Source organism: Microtus pennsylvanicus, chromosome X, assembly GCF_037038515.1.
Source record: "Microtus pennsylvanicus isolate mMicPen1 chromosome X, mMicPen1.hap1, whole genome shotgun sequence".
Classification (NCBI taxonomy): Eukaryota; Metazoa; Chordata; class Mammalia; order Rodentia; family Cricetidae; genus Microtus; species Microtus pennsylvanicus.
Window position 1 is genome coordinate 83,775,380 of NC_134601.1, and position 20,072 is coordinate 83,795,451.

At 39.3% G+C, this 20,072-nt stretch overlaps 1 long non-coding RNA gene across 4 annotated transcripts in view; it reads left to right on the top strand.

The window, feature by feature from the left end:
• LOC142840581 (uncharacterized) overlaps nucleotides 1-19,041 on the top strand; it is a 58,459-nt gene extending 39,418 nt beyond the window's left edge. For all 4 annotated transcript variants that reach the window (XR_012908940.1, XR_012908941.1, XR_012908942.1 and 1 more), the window contains 2 exons: nucleotides 14,036-16,832; nucleotides 17,346-19,041. This is a non-coding gene — a long non-coding RNA (uncharacterized LOC142840581). The remainder of the gene's footprint in view (nucleotides 1-14,035; nucleotides 16,833-17,345) is intronic.
• Nucleotides 19,042-20,072: the final 1,031 nt, after the last annotated feature.

The window sequence follows — 20,072 nt, forward strand, 5'->3', positions numbered from 1 at the left end:
GATCTCTTCTGGTGGCAGTTTGTAATTGTCTAGCACAAGTCCTTCAGCTTTACTCTCTGGCTCAGCATGAGACTCCTCAGGAAACTTCAATTCTTCAGGGATGGTGATAGTCTAAGTCAAAGTTTAGATATCTCTGCCTTCCTGCCATTGGAACACTGGTCTCAATGATGTTGATCTCAGTTCTGATTCTGTTGGGTTGCCATGAATTTCTTATCAAGTCCTTATTGCTTACCATTCAATGTAGAAAGGACTGCTGATTATTCTTTGAGTCACTGCTTTAGGGGGTTGTTGTCAAGGGGTCATCTGGCTCTCAGGACAAAGACCTGAGACAGACTTTCAGGCTCCTTTCAAGGGTGTGTCACAGGACATTGTAAAAGCTGACAATGAGATTCCCAGCTTTCAGTCTTGAAGATAAGATAGGTTAGGCCTCCCCAGTTTTTACATAGATTTGTATGATTAACTTCAGCCACCTAATCCAAAAAGAAGGAAACCGAAACTAAAGCTTCTGTCCTTTGTGACCTTCTGGATTAAGGTGAAGAGAGGAGCCTTTCCTTTTAGCAAAACAAATTCTAAGTACTTGTTATCAAAGAACAAAGTATGGTATTTCATTAAATAGAATCAATATATTAGTATGTGCTTTGGTGAACACAAAGAAAAGCAGACACGTAAATAAAAAATAAAATCATTTGCAAAAATAGCACATAACCTTTTCAGGCTGCTTCTATGAGGTTGTCAAATCTTGGAGTTAGAGGCAGTTTCAGCTGCCATATGGGTGCTATTATTGAAACAGGGTCCTCTGGAAAAAGCGCCCGTGCTCTGAACCACTGAGCCATCTCTCCAATACTCTGCCAACCCTGAGAGCCTGCTTTACCACATTTGTCCATTATTTTGTATAATTGGTGGGTATAAACTAGTATTTGCCTTTTATTGTGTGAGAAGAACCAAAATATATTTTATAACGCATGAGAATTGGCAACTCACATTTCAGTGTCTGTCAGTTAAAGATAAATTTAGAGCTAGCCACATTTATTCCTCCATTGAATATGCTGTGATTGCTCTTAGGCTACTATATACGAGAGTACAGAGGACCTGAGACCCCAGAGACCTGCAGAAGCCTAAGAGTGCTCATTGACTGAGCTGCCATGTGCCTCTGCATTGTTTTTTGTAGCTTTAAATGCCAGGTCAGAGACTTTGTTTTAGGCCAATAGAAACTGCCATCATTCTATTATACTGAGAGCACAGGAGATCAAGTATCTTTACTCCCAACTAATAACTGTGGCTGTCAGGCCCTAGCCCTCTTAAGTTCCAAATCTGGCTTTAGAGAAAAGCCTCTGCAATTGTTTACCTCTAGATACTTTTTGCCTCTGACTTTTGCTGTTATCTTACATTTTCCTACTCAGTCCTTTAAGGTTCATTTCCATCTGCTATACACTCCATTCCCCTTATATTTGTTCTTACATTCTTTTTCGTTTTTTGGAGATAGGGTTTATCTGTGTACCAGCTCTTGCTGTCCGAGAACTTGCTTGGCAAACCAAGCTGGCCTTGAACTCCCAGAACTGAGTGCCACCTCTGCCTCCCTAGTGCTGGATTAAAGACAAGTGACATCACCACCCTGTTTGGGCTTGAATTCTTAAAAGCATTCCACCACTAACAGGAGCCTGTTCATTTTTATTGACTATTATACTTGTTAGAATGTGAGATCTTAGGTGCGTGATACTTTGACAGATGAAAGAAATTTTCAGAAACATAAAACTTAATAGAGTCTCAGAAACCTGTTTTAAAGTGACCACTTGAGTTCTTCTGTATGGGATTTTTTTCCCTCCTAAGGTGTTTCCTCTATCCTTAGTGTAAATCTCTACAGAGCAGGAGCTCATTGATCTAAAGAAATTCATTTGTTGAAGCTTGTGCCACGTCTTAAGCGAGACATACTTGCAGGAAGTACAGCACACACACACACCTTCTCTGCAGGCACTCTTTCTTGAAGCTTGTGCCACATCTTAAGTGAGTGCCTGCAGAGAAGGTGTGTGTGCTGTACTTCCTGCACTGGAGCCTTTACACTTTTTGCATTACCTGCTTCTTTTCTAAGGAATACAGTCTGGTTTCTTCTGGAAGGGAAGATGTTTAAGTTTCCAGAGTCTACTAATGCGACATTGCCATATACAGGAGTATATGATGCTAATGCGGGAAGATGGGTTAATATTCAAGAGAAAAAGGTTTCCAAGTTTAATCTAATGCTTAGTAAATAAAAAACAAAAGACAAACTTAATTAAGAAATTAAGACAGATTCAGCAAAGATGGAATAAAGATAGAAGACAGGCATAAATGCCTGTATCTTCTTGAGATTGGTTTTGGGGAAGGTTTGAAAAGGAGTTAGAAATATGGAGAAGGAAAGAAGAGCTTCTTCTGCATAGGATTGCAGAAATATAAAGAGCATAGACTGTGTGACTGTTAACCACATCCGCTTGCCCTTAGCTCAAAATGCCATAAACTCATAGCCTACATAAAGATTTATATCAGCCGGGCTATGGTGGCGCATGCCTTTAATCCCAGCACTCGGGAGGCAGAGGTAGGCGGATCTCTGTGAGTTCGAGACCAGCCTGGTCTACAAGAGCTAGTTCCAGGACAGGAACCAAAAAGCTACGGAGAAACCCTGTTTTGAAAAATCAAAAAAAAAAGATTTATTGAATGAATGATTAAGTGCACATATGCCATGAATAAACTAAAATGAGCAGGCCTTTGCTGCAAGGGGAAACCGAACCTTAAAAACAAAACAAAACAAAGTTAAATACAGTATAATATAGTACATAATAAAAAGAGAGAAGCTTGCTTCTTTTCTGGTTATTCTTCCAGACTAGAACTTCTTTTCATTCAGATGTCAAAAAAAGAAAAGAAATTCATTTGTGCTTTAGTTTGGATATGTATTTGCATTTGCCTGTGAGTGTATTTGCATGTGAGTGGAGTCTTATCTGTTAAAGGAAAGGTTTTCTAAATAGAATTTGCTTAGCCCCTCTTATTGACTAGGTCATTTCGCCCCAGGGATCCTTCCTTTTCCACCTCCAAGCACGCAATTCTTGGCTTACCTTTTTCCCCTGGATTCTGGTGCTACAGAGTCAGGCCCTGATGCATGAAAGGCTCATAATTGACGAGCTGAGCCATCTCATTGAAAGAGCTCACATTTGGGGTTCAAGAAGGACACATGCCAATTGCCTTCAGCCCTAGCTCTACTGGAACTCGCTCTGTACACCAGGCTGGCCTCAAACTCACAGAGATCTGCCTGCTTCTGCCTCCCGAGTGCTGGGATTAAAGGCGCGTACCACCACCGCTCTGCCCCAAATTACCCCTTTTTGGTTACAGATTTATTAATGTTACAGGAAGGCAGCCAAGGCTCTAAGGAGAGACAGGGTCTAATGTTACTATAGACTTAATTTACCTTGACCAAATAATATAGCAAATATAGCCTAAGATTACCTTGAACTCTATTTGGCTTTGAAGGGTTTTTAAAGATTGCTTCTACATTACCAACCTAAGAAGTATTTTTGTTGTTTCAAGTCAGTGTTTTCCTAGGTTATTCCTGACTAACCTTGAAGTCACTGTGTAGGTAATATAGATCTTAAACTCACAGCAATTCTCTTGCTCCACCCTCCTGAATGCTGAGTGTTCTGCATCAAAATTGTTTTTATTTGTAGTGCAGGCTTTTTTCTTAGCTACTTTCCTAAGACATTTTCTACATCTAGGAATATTGTTCAAAGTACACTTGCCTGCAATATGCAAGGACCTGTAATGCACTATGTAGACCAGGCTGGCCTGGAATTCACAGAGATCGTTGTCTGTATCCTGTATCTTTCTTTTTATTTGTAATTTTTTAATTTTTTTGTTTTTAAGGTACTACATTTTGTTCTTGTGCTGTTTGTACTCTGGAACATGCCTTATTGCTTTTGGTAAATGTTTTCATATCTCATTAAGGTTATCTGGAGAGTGGCAGAGCTCTATGTAGCCAAATTAGCCTGAATTTTACAGTTATCTTCCTGCCTCTCAGCCTTCCTGAGTGATGAGATTATATCTCCATATTGATTATACCAACCTTAAAAAATAATGCCGGGTGGTGACACATGCCTTTAATTTTAGCACTTGGAAGGCGGAGGCAGGCACATCTCTGAGTTCAAGGCCAGCCTGGTCTACAAGAACTAGTTCCAGGAAAGGCTCCAAAGCTGCAGAGAGAAACCCTGACTCAAAAAAAAATTGTTTTTAGGATTTTATTGTCAGGAATATTTACAGGCTTGTAAGACAAGCCCTTGTGAGATTGAAGTAGCAGATCCAGGGCTGAGCTTCTGAGTTCTTAGATAATGTTCATTTGCCCTCATACCTACCCCAATGGTTTTTATCTTTTTTTTTTTTTAATGAAATTATAAACTGGAATCGTGGCAGTCCCAGATTGATTTCTGTTTAGGTTTTCCTGTTTTGTTTAGGTCTTACTATATAGCTACACCAAGCAGTATGCAAGCACAATTTCTAATGATATCTGTTTGCTGCACTAATGTGTATGCTTAGAGGTCAGGTAATGATTAGCAGAAAAATAGTAGGTTGTAGAACTTGTGAGCTCCCCAGCAATAGCTTCTTTGCCTGACCTATTATACCAGACAGGTATTTTCCCATTTATAGCAAGCTTAAATCCACTACAAATGTTCAGCCATCAGATAACATCGTGCTACTATTGTACCCCTGGGTATATCTTGCCGCGTTGGTCATAATAGTTCATAAAGTTCCTGAATAGGACTTCCCCTAACAACCTGTATCACACTCACCAATCCCATGAAAGTTAGGCAACAGGAACGAGGCTTTCTGTTCAGTCCAAACGTTTTATAACCCGTATGTGTGGGGTCTTCAGCAATAGGTGTACAGCATTTTTGCCTGCAAGGTAAGGTTTTTTCATGTAACAACCTTCAAGGTCCTAGAACTTGCTTTATAGACCAGATTGGCCTCATTGCAGAGATTAAGCATGTTCCGCCACTGTTCAGCAAGTATACTGTCTTTTTAAGAGAGTATTTTTATAACAATTGGGAACTTTGTGATGTTATCTTAGTAACCCAAGGTCAGAGCCTGCTACACATGTTCTATTATACAACTTAGCATCCCTAGCCTTTAGAAACGATGTTGTAACATGTCTGTTTCTCATCAGGCAATTGATGGTAATCATGCTGACATACATTCCTCTCAAATATCCCATCTCTGTCTGCTAAATGGAAAATAGTAAGGTCCATTGGGACTTTTAGGGAATATTAATAAAGATGGAATGGAAAAGTTTATAACAGATGCCCTTCAGAATTGATACCATACTTGTCTAGTAAAGAATCTGAATATGACCTACAAAGGTGAGCAGACCTAACTGAACCTCATGAAGACTTGTAATAACTACAGTACAGGTAGAGACCTCCCTAATTCTTGAGTGGAAGTCACTTGGCCAAGTATTTGACCCTACCAAATGGGATTTAGTTTGAGCGCAGACAATGGCAGGCATGCACATAGAGAGAAATGGCATTATTTTGCCTGAGAGGTGATACCCTTCCATTAATATGACTTCCATTAATATGACTTTAATGTTACTGTCAAAATATTACTATTGTTTTCATTGTTTTTATTAGACAAATCTCAAATAGTGAAGTCCAGAATTTTCTCAAAGAGTTCGTTCTGCCAACAGTAGATGCCGTTTCTTTTTTTTTTTAATATTTATTTATTTATTTATTATGTATACAATCTTCTGTCTGTGTGTATGCCAGAAGAGGGCACCAGATCTCATTACAGATGGTTGTGAGCCACCATGTGGTTGCTGGGAATTGAACTCAGGACCTTTGGAAGAGCAGGCAATGCCCTTAACCACTGAGCCATCTCTCCAGCCCTTGTAGATGCCGTTTAAACCTAAGCCTGATGTTGCACTAAGCGGCCTGCTGGCAGTTTCACCTCTTTTGTAATGTTGTCTATGTGTTTCATAGTCTTGATGTTTTTTTATTTCTTCCCGTGATCAGTCGTTTTTAATACTTGATAATACAACTATCTTACAAATGGTACTCGTTAGCATGAGACATTTTCCACGGTACTATAATAGTGCCATCCAAATAGAGAACTCAATTTTGAAAGGAGCCGAACATTTCTGGAGAACACCTCTTTTTACCATGTGGGTCCTGGATATCAAGCTTGGCACCACTCATATTTACCCAGGGACCCATCTTACCAGCCCAGTTTACTTAATAAAAAGTTTAACAATCCCCCTAGTTATGAGTTCCTCGTTTCTGCCCAGCCTTGTACAGCAGCTTTCGTGAGTGAGAATCCTGCCTTCTTCCTTTTGTTTTTTTTTCTTTTTCAGCATTGCCCTTTGATCATTATAAAACTTCCAAGACAAACATTCTTCAAGGGAAGTGCCATCAACCAGGCTCTGCATGGTTTTTCTGGACCCAGGCCTCTATCATCTTTAGCCTCCATTTAACTTTTTAGCTTTATCCTACACATTATTCTTTTTCTCTTTAGCTAGGGTATTTGTTCTCAACTTGTGGCCACAGCATTACGAAGGTTTAGAACAACTGGCCAATGGAAGTAGTATGCCCTAAAACTCCCTAAGATTGATTCATCCTGTCCTCTGAGCCATTCCTAACAATGAGGCTTGTTACATTTTTACTGCGCCATTTTTATCTTTAATGTCTTGGTTTGAATCTGAGAGATTCCTTTAGTTAACCCACACAAAGTCCTTGCACTGTTAGATACAGACAGGGGACAGCCTACTATTGTCCTTTTTTGCCTATAAGTGGTTTGAGAAAAGAACCCTCAATAGTAAATTCACTGATTAGACCCCGTAGAATTTTTTTTTTAATGTGTGGGCACAGTCAGGCTTGTTTCTCTAGTCTTGTTCAAAACTAAGGCAAACACTTAATACTAGCTTTATTAATAGCTTGACTTATCTATTAAAGATCAAAATGGAAATCCCAGGAGTGGAATAGTAATTAATATTCAGAATTGTGTTCCAAAGTTTATGAATGCAAGAGTTAGGTATGGGGTACATGAGCATGGAAAATGAAGGAAAGAACTTCAGTTCGCTATGTTTCAAAGAAGAAAAAGGCTGCGTAGTATTTCACAGAGTGTACTCTCAGCAGCTAATATTATATTACTAATAATAGCACATAGCCATTTGTCCATCCCCCTAACATCTATCTTACTCCAATTTTGGTTTCAATGGCATATGGCTATTGGGAAAATGTATTTGTGTCCCTCCATAAAATGCCAGTCAGCATTACTGTGCTTTTTTTTTTAATTGAAAAACTTTCCTCCTCCTCCCAACCTCCCATTTCCCTCCCCCTCCCCCACAGTAGTGCATTATGAATTCAGGTTTGTCTTATATCTTATCAGCAGTTCTTGCTTGTTTGTTTATTTAAAGCGGGGTCTTAATGTATGTAATCCTGGCCTTGAATTATGTAGATCATCCTCGCCCTCGTGAAGCCACCAGCTTCAGCATTACTAAAAAACAAACAAAACAAGTGGTTTTCTACTCAAGGCAAGACCAGCCTGGCGTAGAACTCATGTAGAGCAGAGCGACCTTTCAAATACTGGGATTATAGTTGCTGTCATCACTTATGGGCTAACAACTTGACAATTAAGGAGATTAGTTCACTGATCTAATGTATATATTTTTGTTAGGGGAAGACAGTTTTCTTCAGAAAAGATTCCAATGCTCCTGATAGATGATTTTTAAAAAAAACTTCTTATTTGTTCTTCAGAGAATAGAATGCTATGAAAGGAAAGCCATTAGTCACCTATGTGTGCTGGTGAGATTTCGAGTGTCCGTTTTTACGAAACTGCAGAAGGGCATAGCTTTCTCTATGAAGTAAGAACAGGATTTTGTTCATCCAAATGCTATCACCCATGTTTCCCTTGGAGACCTGCTGTATCCTACAATTTATATTTCTGGAATACTACACATTCTAAATGGCAAAGCTGGAGCTTAGACTTGAAAGTAGGAGTTCTAAGAGAACTCAAGCTAATGCTATAATATGATGGCTATATTTCCAGAAAGGAGCTTGTGGGCATTAATCTTTAAAATATTAATGGAAGATTTCTAGTGACGAGAATAAACGGGTGAAGGAAGGAGCCTGGATGGAGTGGTGTCCTTTGCTCATCTTCCATGTACTGGCATAAGGTTTGTTAGAACACAAAGTACATCTTTGATCACTGTCGTATAGGATGGCTGCAGTGATTTCAGTATGACCTTCAAGATGAGGTTGTTAGTGTTTAAGAACCTGAATGTTTCCATTTCCAAATCCCAATACCATCACATTAAAAAGCATTCAAGAGAAAGAATGAATTCTTGGACTTTAAGCTTGAAGTACCAGTGTTATGGGAGAAGAGAATTGATACTTTCATGTAGTCCTTCCCTCACCATCCTTTTGGTGCCTGAGTGCCTGCAGTTACACAGCATATACACTGATTAAGTGGTAATAGTTTTAAAGATATAGCCCAATTGGGCTCACTGCTAAATGCTTGTTAACTCTGCTTTCACATGCTTGATGCCTTCTTTAATTTCGTATTTCAATTCTAGAACATTCTACGTGGCAGTAAAAGCATTGTGTTTGATGCATAGGTGACCTAAAAAAGTTGGATTTTGGAAAGGGCAAGTGTATATAAGACACCAATGGTTACTGGTACAAAAGGATTTGTTAGTACCATCCAGAGGTAGGCATAGGTGCATTAGCATGTTGATCAACTCCCCCCAGAATTCTGAGAAGTGTTTATTCCCCAACACCTGTCGTAGGCACAGCTGTGTCCGGGGAATGAACCATGGGATGGAGTTTATTTTTGATTTTGAAGATGTTGGCAGCAAGAATCTATGCCTAGGTTATCTGACTTCCATCCAACATGTAGGATGTGGTACTTCCACATGAGCTAAGAGAATATGTCCCTGTGTGGTGTATGTCAGTCCCTGTAAGAGGGGGGCTTGAACAGAGGATGGACAAGAGAAATAAATCTGTTCCCAGTCTCTTAGTCTGCAGATAGGATTTCTCTATTTGTCTCTCTACTTGTCTGCCTCATGCCCCATGTGTGGCAGAGAATGTTTTCCTATTTGAATTTAAAGGTTTTTTCCATCATTTGTCTTTCCTTGGAAACAGTTTTTGATGTTTTCCCTTCTATGCCTATCAAGTAGATCCTACCACTATGTTTTCTAGTGAACTTCCTGTAATTGCACCAATCAGAATTTTCCAGTAACAAGTGGTATTTGACTAAGGTCACGTAGCCAGCAAAAGTAGATACTTTATCACAAATGCCAAGTGCTCCTTAAAGTTTTGGCATTCCTAACAGTCACTGCCTATCTTCTAAGTACGTGTTATCTCCACAAGTTGAGATACAATTCTGTGTGATATGCAGGATCCCTGCCCTTTGGGGAACATCAGTTTACCCACTGGTCAGATGATAAGCGTCAAGGCCTTTTTGTTTTTTTCAAATCCTCCTTTCCTTTAATAACTAATGGATTTTCTGCTGTGGTTTCAACATTATGCTCATAAACTGGGTTATATTTTGCCCGTTTATTTACCGTTTAAGGTGACCTAATGCTATATTGATGCATGTTATCAAACTTTCTACGTTAGGCAATAGACTACCTTCCAATGTTGGTAGTTTCTCATTAATGGTATTGGAGTACTGTTATTGCTTTAAGGGGTGTTCATAGCAAAACAGTTTTCTGGTCATTGTGGGACCTCCTTTGTTGTTCGGGGTAAATATACATACTCTGGTCCTGGATAGCTAGGATCTGTTTGTGGAGATGAAGTAGAATAACTCAGATGTGCCACTGTTTTTGGCTTCAGTGGACTTGAGGCAGATGAACTGAGAAATTTCCATAGGAACAATGGGAATCTTGATTATGTAAGGCTATAACTTTAGTCTCATATTTGGTGCAGTAATGAACTTACAAAGCAGTCTAAGAAAAGTAGTCTTATACAAAAAGCACAGGATATATCGGTATACTGTTCCTACTACTGTGTTCTATATGCTTCCTCAAGTGTGTGTGTGTGTTTCTGGTCTTTGAATCACTTTTCTTAGTTAGAGCTTATGACTATGATTTGGTAAAGAGTGTTGGTCTTATTTACTACCAATCCCGGTAAGGGTAGGGAAGAATTAATTTTATGGGATGAAATGTGAGATAGAGAAGCTTCATACAGAAGGAAGGCTTTATTTAATTCCAGGCATATGACGTCTGGATTTCTGACAACTCCGTAATTGGCAGGAGATCAGGCATTGAGTGACCAAAGTTCAAGGGAATGCTATTTACATGCTTCAAGCTGGCTTTAATGAATGGTAATGTGTGTATATTTCTGGACAGAGTGCACTTTTCTTTTTTTTAATAATTTATTTAACTATTTTACATTCATTAGCGTCAAGGTATCAGATCCCATGGAACAGAAGTTATGGACAGGTGTAAGCTGCCATGTGGGTGCTGGGAATCTTGGTCCTCTCAAAGAGCAGCCAGTGCTCTTAAGCACTGAGCCATGTCTCCAAACCCCGCGTTTTACTTTTTGTAACTACCTAGTGTCGGGGGTTAAGAAATCCACAAATATCTGGCGCATTAGAATTTTGAGTTTAGTTTTAGGGCCTTGGCTTTGTCTGGGGAGGGAGTGTTTTATTCCTGTCTATTTTAAGATTTTCTAATGTAATGCTAAACAATATATTGTCTACTTAGTCCAGGAAGCTGTGTATATTAAACAGTTTCATTGTACTGCTTAGTGGTTTTTCTATTTGTTTGTAATACATACCTTTTATCAAAAACAGACATGGCATACTCTTCTATTTGTAGGGTTTTCTTTTTATTTCTTTTTTCTTTTTTGTTGTTGTGTTGTAGAGCTTAGGGAAACCATGTCTCTAATGTTCACTGGATTTATTGAGTGAGACAGAAGCATAACACCAAGACTTCTACGCAAAAATGTACAACAGAAGCTGGACTGTGGTTTGCATAACTTTAATACTTAAGCAGAGACGGGCAGATCTCCACCCTGGCCTACAGAGGGAGTTCCTGGATAGACAGTGCTACCGAGAAATCGCATCTTGAAGAAAACAAAAACAAGTAAACAGGATTCCAATGTCATGGCCTTAAGCAGCCAGCTGGAATTCGCAATTGAGAGAGTGCTTGGCGGAGCAATGTGACCTCTAGACTAATAGCTTAGATAAAACATTATCAAACCAGGTATTCGAACAACTGAGAAGTTTTAGACTATCAGTTGTATACCCAGTGAGGTTTTTGTCTAAGGTTAACCTTTTCTTTTCCCCTGCAGACAGTCTTAACAGGATTCAGTACTAGCTGCTTTTAGGAGGCACCTGTGTTTTCTTAACGGTATGAATGAGAATCAGGCTTTAGACATTGTCTAGAACTATGGGAGCTACTATTCAGCTCAGAGAGATGTCTGTTTTATTTAAGTCATGTTGTCAGCGTCAAACTTTAAGGATGGAGAGCTTCTATTTCAAGTTGGTAATCTGAACCCTCAACTAAAATTCGTTAAAAACCACTTCATTGGGTTGGGAGAGTCTCTGGTTTCCTCCCACCGTCACTTTCTTTGCCCTCCCCCATTCTGACCCCCCCCTCTCTCTCAGCTGTCTTTGCCATGTTGAGCTTAATATTTTTCTCTATAGTTTACTCCTTTATTAGCATTCAAGAATAATGCAATTTTGTATATATACTCTTAATGGTTAAAAGATGTACAAAAATGAGATTCAGAGGCATACAATGGAGAAAGATTTTCTGTCAAAAGCATGGACATGGACTTTACAACATTAGGCTCTAACTGTTGTTAAGAGCAGGGCTTTGGCTTGATGTTGTAGAATTTGATTTTCTATTATGAGCCTTTCCATAAAGGGATGCTTGTGATGATTTTGGTAGTAGTTACAAATAGTTAAGGTCAAAGGTTGTGGTATTTGAGAGATGGCTCAGAAGTTAAGAGAACTGACTGCTGTTCTGGAGGTCCTGACTTCAATTCCCAGCAACCACATGATGGCTCACAACCATCTATAATGAGATCTGGTGCCTAGAACACTATATACATAATAAATAAATTTTAAAAATAAAAAAAAATTTGGTATTTGAAAAAAGGGTTAGCTAGTGGGTTCTTACTAGAAAATTAGAGGAGACAAGCAAGAAAAGTAAACTGAAAAATGTACACCCCCTTCTTCAAACCCCTACTCTTACGGAAATCTCTCTCTCGTTCAATAGATAAATGTTTAGTTTGTTTTCAACAGCATGCGTTGAGTTCGTGGAAGGAGCCATAGCCAGTGTTGACTCTCTGTGAGGCAGTGAAATGTTATGTTCCTCATCATTCTCGTCCTGACCGCTCTGCTTTCACTGTCAGCCTTTTCTCCAGATTTTTATTTTTGTTTTAAGTAAAATATGGAGGATTTTGAAGGAATAAATTAATTAGTCTTCTTTATTGGCTCCATTAAAGCATTTTCTGTTGCTTTTCTGTCAAACCACAAATATGTAAAAGAATGAAATAGCCAGTGTTGACTGGCCTGGCATGTTGTCGTGTGCATATAATCCCAGCACTGGAGATGCTTACAGAGGAAAATTATACTAACTGTGAGGCCATTCTGGGTTTCATAACAAGAGCCCTTCTCAAACAAACAAAATACCCCCAAACATGTTTTCCACTTCAGATGTATGCTATTGATCTTTGTGAGCCGTGGAAATAGTAGATGGCCTTTTTCCGGAGGCCTGTATTAATCATGAACTCGTAGTGCTTCAGGGGAAGATTTCAGAGTGGAATCTCTGAGCTATCAGGGGTTTAGGCCTTGGTATTAGCTAGCCTGTTGTTCTTAGACTGCTTCCTGTTTTTTCCCAGTAGATCGGACTGCTTAGAATATTAGAAGTATTTACCAGTCAGAAATATGCTAAAAGCTATGTCAGTTACAGCTACTATGTTGACTATGCAAAGAGATAAATAGTACTATATGTTCTGAATTGTCGGGATGTTAGGAGAAAAACTGTTTTCAGTGATATACTGGTATAAAATCACATTTTTTTTCTTATAGTACATATAGGAAACTAGATGAATTTTTCATCCGTATTCTGATTGATAATATATTGCCTTTACTCTTTATTTTAAGTCAAAACCTCTTGAATTTTGTTACACTTGTATAAAGGCTGTTGTATAACCACAGAAAAGGATGCTTTGGAAATAGTCACAGCATTTTTGAAACCTAACTTCAACCACTTAGTACATACATGTGTTATTTAATGCCTATTGTCCACCACGCCGAACCTTCGTTCCATCATACTGTTTTTAATTTTTAGTGTTTCCATGAAAATATATGTAAATTATATCATAGGCATTCTAAATTAAAGCTTTAATTGTTAGTTTTTGGGACAGTCAACGCATGAGAGAAAGGAACAACCGCACACATTCGTGCTCAGGAGGACTTCAAGGATCCAGCAGCTACCTGGAGTGGTGCTCCTCTGAAGAAATCCTACTCGGATGAATATAATACAACCTGCTAAGTGTTCTAGCACTTATCAGGTTGTATTATCATTGTCCGTGTCTATGGCTCTCATCTATCAGGGAAAGGATGATGTCGTATTCGTCTTTGTATTCACACTGCCTAATCTGGTGCACATTGTAGGCCTCATTAAATGTTTGTTGAATGAAAAAGTGAATCATCAACAGACATTAATTGGGCGCCTGCTTTGTGTTATCCATTGTCTCAGCTTCTTCCTGGCAGTTGCCTCCAGTGCCTACAGCGTGCAACGTACTTCCTTCTGAATCCTGTCGTAGGATGAGGACTGTTACAGTGATTGTACTTTACCTTTTCGTGACTGTGTTTTATGAAAAGCATTCTATAGCTATTTCTTATCTATGCTGATGGTGTAAAAGGGCGAATAGAAGCCCAAGTGCCTTAAATGTCATTTTTGATAATGTGTTTCCTATGAAACATTTCGTTTATATGCCTGTTTTGGAATCGGCTGCTTATAGATGTTGGATTGCTGATGTTGTTACTATAATTGTTACCAATTACTCCCTAGGTTGGACCACAGTGATCATTGAGTCAAAGCTTCATCCTTGTATTCTGGTGTCTGCTATTATGGTTGGTATTGACTTCTTCATTTTCATCCTTGTCCAGCTCTCCCCTCAACTGGATTAATAGGTATGTTTCCACATTTCCTGTCTACACACTCCAGAGCTCATATTTCCTTCCTTTCTTATATAATCGATCTCTATTATCCCATGCGAAATCTGTTAATGTATTACAAAGGGAATACACCTTAATCAACCTCTTCAGCACCCTTTATTAGTTACTTTTCTAAGGCTGTGAACAAAATGTCATGTCCAAATGCAAATTCAAGAACAGGGTTTATTTGTTGCTCTCAGCTCCAGAAGCACATATATATATTTCATGGCAGGCAGTGTGCCATGTGGTCTGGCTTGGGGAAACAGTAAGGCCTCAACTGGTACCACTACCTGTGTTCAAATTCATGAGCCTATGGGGACAGTGCTTTTTCGAGCTACAACAAAGGGTAAAACCTGCATCTTGTTAGAACATGATAATTTTATGTGAAAGGACCTCCCTCTTAAGTAATGCATGCAGAGCTATTAAGAAAAGAAGACAACTTGGCAATTGTGAAAACTTTAAATTTCAGAGATGGATTGTGACTAGTCAGCTGATGAGTGACACATTTATGGAGGTGAAGCTGCTGAAAGGGGAACTACAAAGTATGGATTCAGGACAGAAGTTTTAGAAAAGGTCTCTTCAGGCCCAAATGCTGGAGTGTGCAGTTGGCAGGAGAATGTACGGCATGAATCACCAAACTGTGGAAGTAAATACAGCACTTTTGAGTCTTGTGGCAGAATACCATTTGGTTTCCTTAGTTGAGGAGATGGAAGTTAACAAGAATAGCACATGTTTTTAAGTGGTCCCTGGACAGATCTGAGGGCAGGAGTAGACTTTGTCTGTGAAGCCTTAGTATAAACAATATTCATGTTTTTACTTTTATTTCATTTGGTTTGAAACAAGATCTCGCCATGTATGCCTTGGCTTTCTGTAAATGCTCTACATAGATCAAGCAGGCCCCCTAACTTGGAGCGATCCTGCTTTTACCTCCCTATTGCTATGATTAAGGGCATGGGCTACTAAACATGGCACAAATTGGGGACTTAGTACAGTGGTAGAGCATTTTCCTAGCAGGTAAGGTACAACTTACAATAGGAGAATGGGTGAGTATGATATTTTACAAATACATGTGTAAACCGCTTTTGGGTGGATTACTTAGTCTGGGGTTGTAACCCACCCTGCAGTCAGTTATTCCAGGGTCCCGGAGAGGCACTATCTGGAAGATAATGGGCTAAGAGAGAGGAATGAGGCTAAGCGGGCGTTCCTGTCAAAGCCTCCGTTTATTAGAGATGGGGTACAGCTTATATAGGGTAAGGAGTTGGGGGGTGAGCAGAGGGGCCTGGGCTCTTGCCACGTGGTTTATGTTGGTCACGTGGTCCAGGAGGTTACCTTCGGTCAGGTCACGTAGGCCAGGAAGTCACGAGTTGACACACCTAGTTCTCTAGGTAGTTTGGAATGTGGGGTGGGTTCTGCTAACAGAAAGCTCTCCATTAACAGCCAATTTGGGTGTGGGGTAGGCTCTGTCAATAGAACGATTCCTATCACAATTAGGGGTGTGGGGTTCTCTGCAGACTCCCCAGGGTGATGGTTCCTGCAATAATCCTAAAAGGAAACAGGCTCCAGACATACATGTAGTCATTTATCAGATCAAGCTGAGTGAGAGGTAGCAACATGTAAATCTCTTTCTTGGACACAGGGTTTCGCTCTTTGTCCCCGGCTGTCCTGTAACAGGAACACAATGTACCACCTATCTATCTCATTTTTCTTTTGAATATTATTTGCTGAGGATAGGATCCATGGGTATTCTTCGGTGTTATCGTATTTTAACAGAGATTTAATGATCACTGTTCTCATGACTGGTCCCTCAAAGAAGCAAACCTGCTTTATATTTACCCCTTGTTTTAAGGTAGACAACTGAGGAAAACGGACAACAAAGCCCACCCGAAAAGAAGTGGCTTTTTCAGTTACATGCTAACCTTTTTTCCTGGTTTGTGCATGTGAACCATTCCTTTGCATAGTGTTCCTGTCTTTACATAGTAAATCCTTATAGTGTGGTTGACTAATTACATACACCACTCACAGTCAAAAATTCCCAGGGTCTAGTATCAGAAGAAAGTATCTTAAAGATGTGGGGAACGTAGCTGCCGATTCTGTTTTTTAATTCTTTTTCAGTTCACTAATGAAAACTGAATATTCCCATAGTCACTGCTACACTGCTGAATGCTCGTGTTCAATACTGTGACGCCATCCAGCTGATGGCATTTTGGCAACCAGAGAAGCATTACCCAACAATAAACGACAGTCTCCGATCTCTCCCTTTTGGCTTGCTCATCAGATACTGCCTACAATTTGTTTGGGAGCAAAGATTGCAGGAGTCAATATTGTACTTTAGGAGTCTTGCTTAATTCTTCTATCTTGGGGATTGGTGGGATAGGTCATAGATATGCACAACATGTGACTTTCAAATATTTTCCCAATAAATTCACAAGGTAACTTTGAGTCAAGCTTTATGTCTTATCATGAATCTTTCCTCTTCTTTCTTACATGTCCTAGGCTGAATGTTGGCATAGAGTCCATGATGCTCTCGGGATGGAACAGCAGGAATGGCGCACAAAGAGGATATAGAGGAAGGTTGTCCAAAGAACAAATGCTTGATATTTTGGCAGCTATGGGACCACCAAGCTCTTACCAATGGGAGAAGACTGATATTTGTGAGTGAATTTAGAAGGCAACTACTTAGGTCCCCTAGGGTGAAAGTGATGAAGGAAAAGGAAATGAATGAGATCTCTTTCTTCTGTGGAGCACATAAAGAGGCTTCATACATATCTTTGTCTTGTGTCATTTTAAATGTCACTGCTTCTTTGGAGATTTCTCCTTGCCCAGTTGGCAAATGACATGGTTTCAGTTGAAATGCGTCCAGATTTATAAGGCTCAAGGACAGGAGAAAGCACAAGAAGTGCTAATTAACTAATGAAAAAGTAGAATGCGGGGACCATGTCCTCAGAGCTGCCATAGCCATAAATGGCAGACTGGGATCTAATGCATGATGGGATGGGAGAGACATGAAATAAGGAACTGCTGCTTTGGAGACGTTTTATAGAAGAGGTTTAGGGGATAGGAACTCCCAATTTCACGTTACTCTGTGGGTTTGAGGATTCTTCCCACTATCAGCTCAGTGGGCCACTTGAATTTGGTGTCATGATGCCATTTTATCACATTGGCAGGTGTCGCTCATCAGTGGGTACAGTACCTGAAGGAACAAGAGAAGCAACACCCAGTGGACAACAATGTGGCATATTGGCTGATGACCATTGAAAACACTACTTGCCTTTACTGGACTGGAGTTTTCTTTTTTCTTCTTGAAAAATAACATAGTTAATACTTTGACTGAAGAACATGCATAATTTTATAATCCTTGAAATAGCTGTTTATAACAGTATACATTTTACTGTATATTTTTATTCTGGTATTTTATCATTTCAGAATTTAAAAGTATATTTCTATGTCATGTTCTTTGAGAAATACAATATAAAGTCTACATAGGATATGGACTTTACTGGATTTATTTAGACACTGCCATATTACTCTACTTTTTGGCCTGGTCAATTTTTTTTAAGCATGTAACATTGTAATCATATTTTCTTGAAAATTAACTCCTACCATGGAATTCTTTTACTTGAAGACTTCATAAAGGTGCTTTTGAATTATTCACATTACAGTTGCACAAATCATAATCCTACTCGTAGTGAATAAATGTGAATATTTCTTTACCCCATTAGAATATAACCTTTTTGTAAGGTTCTAGTAACTACATAAGTAATGTGTCCGTGCTCTCAGATGCTTCTGTCACTTTAGTATTTGTTCTTATTCACTGGGGATTGTTGGTTTATGGAGAGGAGCTGTGTTGTATAGTAGAATTACAGGTGCATGCCAACATACCCAGGAATAGGAGACTATGCAGGAGGTTTTCTATGCAGCTGAAATTACAAGCAGATATAATCTCCCTGTCATGGGTGCTGGAAATGCAAATAAGGTCCAGTGTAAGACACTATGCTCTTCTAATCACTAGGTGCTCCCTCTGGCACCCTGGGTATAAGTTTTGTGTGATAAGCTAACCATGGGAGCAAGTTCAATTTTTTTTTTTTCAGTTTTCATGTAAGATAATTTTACTAGCTCTGCCTCTGGAAATTTTAGCCATTAGGGTTTGGTCTCAGTTCCTTGAGAGCATATAGCAATGGGGTTTATTTTTTTGTCTGAGTACCTCTCTGCTTAAGTGTCCTTTGCTGTCCCTTTTATTGCATGTTCCCTCATATTCTTCTGAACTTTTAGATTTTTCATTTAAACTTCACAAAACCTTTTGTAAATTATATTGTTGGGTAATATGTTCTTCCAGCTATTTACTTGTATTTTGTCCTTTTAGCTGTCTTTTAAAGCTGATGTTTAGTTACTAAATTTTTGGAATCATACAGCATTGTTTGGTACGTTATATCAGAAACTTTATTAATAGTGTATCTTAAATTATATTTGTTTGTTTTTTTCAAGACTGTGTTTCTCTGTATACCTGGTTGTCCTAGTTGGCCAAAATCATGCCAACAGAAAATACTTGGATACTTTGTGCCCTCTCTTTTTTTTTTAGAACAAAATCCCTCATTCTAATCTCCTTTGTTCATCCTTTTTGCTGACTATCCACCTGCCATTAAAAGATAATAAACATCCATAACCCATATTTTGGGAATGTGGTTATATTTCTTCCTGTGAATTGTGGCCTCTGGTAGTTTTTGGGATACCCTGAGGAAACAGCTGTAACTGTTAAGCAGAGAAACCTTGTCTCAAGGGAAAAAAAAATTACATTGAATTAACTGAATTAACCTTTAGCTTTAAAGGCAAAGTCAATAAATAATGGCTGATAGCCCAAAAGTCCTTATTGTGTAAGGGTTCCTTTTTTTTTTTTTTTGACAGGGTTTCTCTCTAACTTTGCAGTTATTCCCAGCGTATAAGATTTCTTATACTTTTTCCTGTTTTGTTTTTCTTTCAAGACAGGGTTTCTCTGTCTGCCTATATGAGTGTGTGTGTGTGTGTGTGTGTGTGTGTGTGTGTGTGTGTGTGTGTGTGTAAGAATTCTTAAGCAAAGTTTCATATGAGACAGTTCAGGCATGTGACTATAAATCTATTCTTGTTGGTTTTTGGCTTGGAGACAGGGTTTCTCTGTAGTCCTGGCTGTTGTGGAACTTGCTCTGTATGCCCCTGTCTCACCATGCTCCAATTGTAGCCTAATATCTTCTTCATATTAGTACACGTGACATAAGACTGGGCTTGTGCCATGGTTGTAGAGTATTACCTGGCCTTCTGAGTTCCATCTCTAGCTCCATTTCAGTAGATATATTCGCATCTTTTCACCTCCAACCTGGTCATTGCGTGACAAAGGTCATTAGGCCACCTCAGCAAGAATTTGACTTGGGAGGCACTGTGAGTTCAGGGTCAGCAGTTCCAGGACAGCCAGAGCTGGTTTTCAGTGAAGCCCCTATCTCAGGAACCAAAACACAAAGCAAAAAAGAAAAAAAAATTCCCATTTCCCTTACTCAGCTCTTTATTTGACAGACAGTAGCCTCCACAGTGTATATGTAAGCATTTAGTCCGTGTTGCTCTAACTAGGCTGTAGCTGTTGTCTTCCACTGAAGTGTTGTAATTTGCTTCAGCTTGCATCTGTGCAGCTGTTACTTACCTCTATTTAAGTATCCCAGGCAAGCCTTGAACTTTTGGTCCTTCTGCACTTCTGGTCCTTTTGCCTCCATCTTCCTAGTGCTGGGAATACCCCTGTCTCACGAGAACGGGTTTATTCAGTGATGTAGAGCAGGCCCAGCGCTCCCCTGGTGCTAAGCCAGCACTATACCAACTGAGCTGTATCTCTGGTGCCTGATGCTATAATTTTTAATGTCATTTTGTCTGTTTGT